The sequence below is a fragment of the Equus asinus genome, chromosome 7 (assembly GCF_041296235.1).
Source record: "Equus asinus isolate D_3611 breed Donkey chromosome 7, EquAss-T2T_v2, whole genome shotgun sequence".
NCBI classification, from domain to species: Eukaryota; Metazoa; Chordata; class Mammalia; order Perissodactyla; family Equidae; genus Equus; species Equus asinus.
Window position 1 is genome coordinate 57,444,943 of NC_091796.1, and position 9,227 is coordinate 57,454,169.

Here is a 9,227-nt window from a genome sequence, read left to right on the forward strand (position 1 = left end):
ATTACAAAATGGGCTAAAGATCTGGAGAAAATGGGCTAAAGATCTGGACAGACACCTCACTAAAGAAGATACACAGACAGTCAACAAGCATATGAAAAGATGCTCAAGTCATCACACCTGTTAGAGTGGCTATTATCAAAAAGACAAGAAATAACAAGTGTTGGTAAGGACGTGGAGAAAAGAGAACACTTGTGCACTGTTGGTGGGAATGTAAATTGGTGCAGCCACTATAGAAAACAGGAGATTCCTCAAAAACTTAAAAATAGAACTACCATATAATCCAGCAATTCCACTTCTGGGTATTTATCTGAAAGGAATAAAAAAACAACTCAAAAAGATATATGTACCCCCACATTCAGTACAGCATTATTTACAATAGCCAAGACACAGAAGTCACCTAAGTGTCCATCAGTGGATGAATGGATAAAGAAAATGAGTCCATCAATGGATGAATGGATAAAGAACATGGGGTATATTACACACACACGATGGAATATTACTCAGCCATAAAAAGAAGGAAATCTTGCCATTTGCAACAACATGAATGGATCTTGAAGGGATTATGCTAAGTGAAATAAGACAGGAAAAGACAAATACTGTGTAATCTACTTATATATGGAATCTAAAAAAAAACACACCTGAACCCATAGGTACAGAGAACAGACTGGCGATTGCCAGAGGTGGGGGGCGGGGAAGACAGCAAAATGAGCGTGAAAGGTACAAACTTTCAGTTATAAAATAAAAAAAGTCTCGGGGATGTGATATACAGCATGGTGATTATAGTTAATAATACCATACTTATATGTGCAAGTTGCTAACAGAATAAATCTTAAAAGTTCTCATCACAAGAAAAAAAAATTTGTGACTACGAGTAGTGATGGACGTTAACTAGACTTACTGTGGTGATCATTTCGCAAGGTGTACCAACACTGAATCATTATGCTGCAGACCTGAAACTAGTATAATGTTATATTCAATTATATATCAAGAAAAAGAAACGATGCTCAACATCAGATGTTACCAGAGTTACAAACTAAAACAACGAGATACCACTATACACTTATTAGAATGACTAACATCCAAAACACCGACAGTGCCAAATATTGGTGAGTATGTGGAGCAACAGGAACTCTCATTCACTGCTAGTTGGAATGCGAAATGGTACAGTAACTTTGGAAGACAGTTTGGCTGTTGCTTACAAAGCTAAAAATAGGCTTACCATATGATCCAGCAAGAGCACTCCTGGGTACTTACCCAAATGAGGTGAAAAGTGATGTCTACACAAAAACCTGCACACAAATGTTTGTAGAAGCTTTATTCACAATTGCCAAAAACTGGAAGCAACCAAGAAATGCCTGAATAGGTGAATGGATAAGCAAACTGAGGTTTACAATAGAATATTACTTAGTAATAAAAGGAAATGAGTTATCAAGTCATGAAAAGACATGGAGGAATCTTCAATGTATCTTGCTAAGTAAACGAAGTCAGTCTGCAAAGGCTATATGCTGTACGATTCCAACTATTTGACATTCTGGAGAAGGCAACACTATAAAGACAGTAAGTAAAAACACCAGTGGCTTCCAGGGGCTCCAGGGTGGAGGAGGGAAGGGATGAACAGGTAAAGCACAAGGCATTTTGAGGGCGGTGAAACTATTCCGCGTGATACTGTAATGCTGGATAAATGTCATTACACATTTGTCAAAATCCAGAGAACTGTACAACACAAAGAGTGAATCCTAATGTAAACTAAGTAATAATGTACAGATATCGGTTCCCCAGTTCTAACAAATGTACCACACTGATACTAGATGTTAATAATAGAGGAAACTGTGTATAGAGGGGCCAAGGGATAATACGGGAATTCTATGTACTGTCTCTGCCCCATGTTTCTGTAAACCTAAACTCCTCTAAAAAATAGTCTAGTAAGTAATTTTCTTTAAAAAGTACACTGTGGCCTTGCCAAACACAACTGATATTTAGTATGGCCTTAACCTGAAGTACAGGCATGAGAAAGAAAGAAACGTAGAATTCACTGGGTTGAAACACAGTAAAAGGGATCTGAAGAAAAGAACTGCCTCTAATTATACAAACTCTCAATTATCACCAAATAGGAGGAAATTCAAATTTTCTTCTTTCAGATTACCATTCTAATTTATTCATTTCCATCTCTTTCTTAATCACATCTTGACTGCTGTTTCAAATCAAATTTAGTTTGCTGCTTAGAAAAAGTAAAAGCATGCAAGTTTATCTGTAGTACTTTTTGGGCCGTTACTTTCCTTCTCCCTAATGCATTTGATACTTCAATTTAATTTCTATTGTATAATCCATCTCCTTCATCCTGTTCTGCTTTTGAGCTTTCTGATACCAGAATCGAGCCAATAAACAGTTCTGGTAATAATGGAGCCACTGTTAAATCCTTAATCTTCAGAAAAAGTTAAATTATGTCCCCTAGTGAACTCCCAAGGAATTTTGTTAATAATTCACTGATTTCCAGAGCAGTCTTAAATGTCAAATGTATCACTTATAAAGAAAATGAATGATTTTTCCAAAATAACTACATAAATTTATCCATTTACACAAATGTTTATCTCTTCATCTCTTTTCAGAGGATATAAATTCCTTAAGGCAAGCAAGCCATGGTGGTCTGTAATGGTAACGCTGGCCCAGAATCCACCTGGTTCCACTTCCACTCCCTTTCTTTTTGGCTCTGGCAGTTGTTATCACAAGCCATTGTAATGGGAAGAATGCAGGCTTTGCAATCAGAAAGATAAGAGTTCCAATCCTTTCTGGTATTACTTTATTTAGCTTTTCTCCCTCATCCCCAAAATGGGATTAACTAAGTACTCTTTTATCATATGGTATTTATGATGATTGAATGAGATAAAGTATGTTAAGTATTCAGCACTTTATATGCTGTATCAATAATTAGTTCTAGTTTCCCTCCATGTTCTCATCTATTGACCTGGGCAAACCAAGCTCATATTCTTCCTTCATCTAAACTTTTGTTATTCCATTTGGGTGACCATGCAAAATCCCAGCTTCTTTAGCAATTCACGTGAGTGGCCATAACTTTGACCTTGAAATTATCTGATACTGCTCTCCAAATGAAATCCTGAAACTATCCTTTCCTGCTCTCTGTGGCCTCTCCTACTTCCAGCCTCCACTCCCTTATTCTCTCTGGTCTCCAGTCTAGGGCCCTGCCCCACCCTACCCCACCCCCTTTTTTCCCTCAAATCTAACGACTCCTCCTGGTTTCAGTCTGGCCTAGATTCTACAGTGCATTACTTGAATTACTACTTTGTCCTGCAATACCAGCCCACAAAATCTAATCTTGAGCCAGTTCAGCCATCTGTTTTTCCCACAACTACATCTCAGTGGCTGAGCACTAACAAGAACCACACAAAGTAGTAAATTAGTACCAGCATACATTGATGGCACATCACCCTATCTCACAAAGGCTCTGGATGCTGCGTGACAAGCGAAGATGGTTCCTGATCAGCTTCCTCTCCCATTCTTCTCAATGACCACTCCACACCTTTCCCAATCTCTTCAAGTCTCTTATACTTTACTTTCAGCTGACAATAAAATATACATCAGATCATATCTCTTCTGTTTAAAACTCTCCAATTTCTCTTAGAGTAAGAGCACAATAAGTCTTTACAGTGCCTTACATAATCTCCCTTTCCCTCTCTGAATGCATCACCTACTCTCAAGTCTTCTTGCTCACTCTGCTCCAGTCACAGTAGCCCTGCTACAGCTCTTCCAACATACTAAAAAGGCTCCTGCTTTAAGAATTGTGCATTAGCTGCTCCCTCTGCTAGGAACAGTCTTTCTCCAGTTATCCACTTGGCTAACTCTTTTACTTCCTACAAGCCTCTGTTCAAACAGCACCTGCTCCATGAGGCCTGCCTTGACCATGCTATTTAAAATTGCTCCCAATCCTCCCCTCCTCTCTTCCAGTCCAACATCCCAATCTTCCTTATCTTGTTGTTTCTTTTTTCCTAGCACTTATCTTCTACCATCCTACATAATTTACTTACTGTGTTTAGCACTTATGGTCCCACAAAGACAGAGATTTTTTTCTTGTTCACTGCTGCATCCTAGGTGCCTAAAACAAAGTCTGGCTCGCACAAAGGAGGCACTCAAAAAATATTTGTTGAATGAATAAACTATGAGATGGCACCATTCCCCACTTCCCTTTAAAAATGAACCAAACTTATTACAGGTGAATTTTCTCAACTTCAGCCTTCCCTCTTCCAGAGTTACCCGCATCCACATCCATCTCAGAATCAGTTAACTCCTTCCTCAGAAAATGAACTTCCATTCAGAGGCCAATCGTGTGTTCTAGAGCTATCCTTTCCTCTCTATTCCAAGACTCTGCTCAACCACATTTTCCTTGTATTTTTCTACTGCTATTCTCTTTCCTGTACTTCAACTGCCCTCTCCACTGGCTTCTTTCCTTCGGCACATAGATATGCCATTAAGAAAATCGGTATCTGTAATATCTGCCCAATTTCCAATTATCCTCACTGCATTTAAGGATCCCCAGTCCAGCAGCAGCAGGGCCCACTGTAATTTCTGACCCACAGAGAAGAGTGATCATAGAGCTCTTCCATGGATGCTGGGGCTCTCCTCACAAACTTTTTTTCTCATAGTCATGGTGAAAGCTATCTCCTCCGGACCCTTGCAGAGTGGGTGACCTGGTCTTATATGAGAAATCCGTTCCAATCTCCCTAAGTCTTTGGATCCCTTCCTCTACAGTGTACCAAGGCAGGTCTAGCATTTTAACTTATTTAACGAAGATCACCTTTTGGTCCATGCTTCAGCCAACCAGCCAAACTGTTAGAGCCCTTTCTAATCCCTCAGGCTATAACAGTGAATCTAGAATCTCTGCTTAGTGGTCCTCTATCAATGAATTTGGCCTGATCAAACTTTATGTCCTTTCCACCATTACCCACACCTATCCCCCAGATTTCTACCTTTATAAATTAAAAGAAATCATGCAATTTTTTAAGAGTGTAGCACACCTCCTCATGGGTCCCACTCTGTAGCTGACCCTGGGACTTGACTCTAGTGACAGTCTAGAAGCAAAGAAGTGTGGTAAGGGTAGTTCCTGAGGGGAAGGAGCAAGGTCTTGCAAGGCAACTACTTCAGGGAAGGCCATACAGGTTCTCCAGGCAAAGCAGGGTTAACTTCTCAACAAGTGTGGAACCACTGCTTCTACTGGCAAAGCAGATCAAAATCTAGGGGTTCAGTACCCCATTCTACAGTTGAGGATCTCAGTCTTTCCCAATCAATGCCATCGTTTTAACAGCAGACACCCTGTTAGATTGGGAATTCATTTTGCATTGTGATTCAGCCACTTTGTAGGATGAGACTCTTGGATACTTTTCGGTAATCTCAGCTCTGCATCTGCAGGAAATGAGTTTCTTTAGGCAGACAAAGGAAATTTCAGGTTATTTATGCAGAGCGCGAGCTGGGAATTTGAAGATCTGAGCTCATCTTTTTCTTTCCCCACTTTCTCCAGCACAGTTAGCAGCAAACAGTCTCATTATTTTTGTTAATTTGACAAAAAATTTTAAGTCATCAAATACATAATCATCCAGAACCCCAATGGGGATATTTTGTGTATCCCTATTGCCACATGACACCATGGACCATCAGTGTCCTTTTTACCACTGAAAAAAGTCATTAGTGCCTTTAAAACTAATCAGATTAGGGAACCAATTCCAAGCATGCCATAACCAATTCAGAAAATTCATCCTTAAGATTCTATTCCTCCAGAGCCACTCTCAGTACCAAGATCGGAATCAGACAGGGTTCTCCAGAGATATAGAACCAACAGAAAAAATATATACATCTATCTAATTTTAGGTTTATCTATCTATATTTAGATAAAGATATTTCTATCTATTAGAAATCTATTATTAGGTTATTTTTATCTAAATATATAGAGATTTATTTTAAGGAACTGGCTCACGCACTCGTGAAGCTAGCAACTCTCAAATGTGTAGGGCAGATCTGCAGGCTGGAAACTCAGGCAGCAATCAATGCTGCAGTCTTGAGGAAGAACTTTTTCTTCTTGAGACACTTCTGTTTGAAATTTAGGCCTTCAACTGATTGGATGAGGCCCACCCACATTACTGAGGGTAATCTCCTTTACTTAAAGTTAATTGATTGTAGATGTTAACAAATCTTCAAAATACCATTACAGTTAACACCCAGATTAGTGTTCAAATAAATAACCAGGTACTAAAGCCTAGTCAAAGTGATACACAAAACTAAACATCACATATAATAAACTTACAGATTTCTCAACCAAATCTTACTTTCAACTATAGGAAAAACTTCTTAAAGTTTATCGTTAACTATCTATGTATTCCAAAAAGGCAGTAAAATTTCAGCAGGGACATTTTGGAGAGTGGATGGGAGCAACAGTTCTTCCTCCAAGACTGTTTGGAGAAACAAACCTTCTATAAACCACCTCTCTTTCCTACCTTGAAGAACACCATTCTTAGGAAGTTATAACATTGCACCTACATTTTAAAAACACTTTTTATGTTTCAAAAATGTGATCTTCAACTCTACAACGGAAATCACACTAAAATTACACCTCAGCATGCTCTCTCACCTTGAGAACTAATGACTTAAAAAAAGGGATGGTATCTATTGAATTTGTTGCTTGCCTTTACTTTGACCAGAAAACTTACAAGTTACTACTTCATTTTCTCTCACTGACAAAGTAGAATCCAAACCAGGAGAAATCCACACCAGGCTAAGTGAGTGGGTGAGTGGGCCAAATACTCAAAACAGCACATGAAGAAATCTTCTAAATGGGCTGAAATAAATCCTGTCTGTCCTTTAAAATAAACGGATTTTTAAAAACCTTTCTTGATGATTCATTCATTCAATAAGGACTCACTATGTGCTGGGCACTATTCAAGGAACCTGGGTTAAACCCCTGAACAAAATGATAATCCTGTCTTGATGGAGCTCACATTCTAGCAAGATAACATCACAATCCAGCTATTTTCTCTCTGAACATAATAACCCAACCACTAAGAAGTATCAAAACATTTTCTGAAAACCTACTATGTGCCAGCCAACTTCCAGTTTTGAGTCTGGCGTTCTAGCAGGCACCGTTTCATCATTAGCATAGACTACGTCTCTGGAGCCAGGCTGCCTGGATCCAAATCCTAGCTCCACTACTTTCCAGCTGCATGACCTTGGCCTAGTTACTTAACCCTCACCTAAAAATCAAAAACAATCATAACAACTACCCCTCTGGATTAGGTAAGAGTTAAATGAGCTCAAATGTGTAAAGCACTTAATCTAGCACATAGAATATACTCAAACATTAGCTATTACTTTAATTCAATTTCCAGAAAACCAGATATTACTCCGGCAATAATGGAGGAAAATAACACCAATGATTAACTTTTAAAACATTTTTATCTGGCCCATTTACTCCCTCCGTTACTATCTGCAAGAATTCTTCCTCTATTCTCAACAGAATATCCATGACTTCAAGTTAAGTACATAAAACCTACAAAATGAGATGTCCACCTATCTCATGCACATTATCAATTCATGGTGGACTCTGTATAAACACATACTTAACAGGCTTTTAATCTAATGAAAAAGTTTCTTAAAAAGTCAAAATTAGACTCATTTTCCCTGAAATTACAACAGCAATTACCTCGAGAAACTTTAGCATTAGAAGCAGCAAATAAGAGCTGTGTAATTGCCTAGTTCTAATGCCTGGATATGCAAATGGTCTCTCCAATCTCTACGACCTATACCTTTGAGGCTGTCCATATTCATAAACTGAAGTTAATTTTCAATCTAGCTCACTGCATATAATAAAAAATACAAGTACAGTCCTCTGAAAATGACGACTCACTAAATATATGGCTAAAAATAGACCTCACCGTTGGTCCAAAGTTTACAAGGGGTCAACAATCTCAGAAAGGTTAATATCCACAATTTGGAAGTGACTCGATTGTAAAATACACGCTGCAAACGTTGCCTTCCCCAAAGCAAAGTGTGCTCATTAATATAACTGTGCCTACTGACAAGAAGGCAGGCTAGTAAAGCACATTTTCAAAGCTGCTTGTAAGGGACCAATTTTGGCAAAGAATAATTCAACATAGATTGTAAATCTGAGCACGTTTTTACACCCTGAAGGTGGGGAGGTGCTGAGGCACAACAACGTTAATACTATGCAGACGCATCAATCCCCGTAGTCCACAGGTCCAATTTTGACCCTCATCTGGGGGGGTGGGGGGGGGTGGTGAAAGCCCTGAACTATGGCGCTTTCGAGTTTCAGTATAGCAGGTGCCTTTGACTCTCCAGTGGAAAGCTGGAGGGATGGACAAAGAAATTGTTGTGCCCCCAACCATCCCATACCAACGTCCAGCCAACACAGAATACTATACCTTGAGACGTTTCTCAAGAATAGGTATGGGCTGCCCCTTCTCCAGAATCTGACAGATGAGAAAGAGGGACGCATGGCATGGCTTCCCAAATATGGCGGTAGGGAATGACCTGCCAGTCCCTAAGAAGTAAGATGTTGCTCATTTTTAAAACTCCGAGGGCGGGGCTCCCAGGCCCCTCCTCAGCAGGATTCCGAGGGAGGGAAGAACACAGGGTGAAGGGTTACAGAGCAGAAAACCGAAAAACAGTCCCAAAGGCAGGATTTGCCAGGACACTGGCCCGACATAGAAAGGCGGGGGTGACCTCTTTCGGCTGCCGGGGGTAGTGGGGCGGGCTAGTGTAGATGACCCCCGCCCCACTGGTAGACCCCCGCCACAACCAGATGAGCTGTGTGCGCCGCGCAGCTGTCGGGGTCGCGCCCCGGGTCAGCTCCCCAACGCGCACAGGGTTGAAGGTGCCCTCTCGACCCCTCCCGCTGCCCCCCAGAGGTCTTGGGCCCAGGTTACCTCTTAAAACGTGGAGGCAGCCACCGCTTCCAGCCGCCCAGGACGGACGACAGCTCCTCAGATGCCACGGCGGTGTCACTCAGGAGAGTGACCGAGGGCAGCGTGGGTCAGAGAGCCGGAACCTGCGGGGCTCAGGCTGACTCTCTCCCCGACTCCGGGCCCAGCCAGCCGCGCCCACCAGCAACGTGCTCGCTAGCGCCCGTGTCCGCTCGGCGTGTCCCTCAGCACGCATCGCGCGAGGCACGACGGGACTCGTAGTCCCGGCGCGAAGGTTGCGCAGCGCTC

The 9,227-nt window shown here is 41.1% G+C and overlaps 1 protein-coding gene across 2 annotated transcripts in view; it reads right to left on the bottom strand.

Annotated features, from left to right (window-relative positions):
* The window catches only part of FAM210A (family with sequence similarity 210 member A), a 30,395-nt gene extending 21,232 nt beyond the window's left edge, over nt 1-9,163 (bottom strand). Inside the window, exon 1 of one of the 2 annotated variants that reach the window (XM_014837315.3) lies at nt 8,943-9,163. The gene's annotated coding sequence lies outside the window, so the exon portion shown is untranslated. Of the gene's footprint in view, nt 1-8,438; nt 8,577-8,942 lie in introns of those variants that run through there. The other variant, XM_014837317.3, reaches the window with a different exon arrangement.
* Between the last annotated feature and the right edge of the window lie 64 nt (nt 9,164-9,227).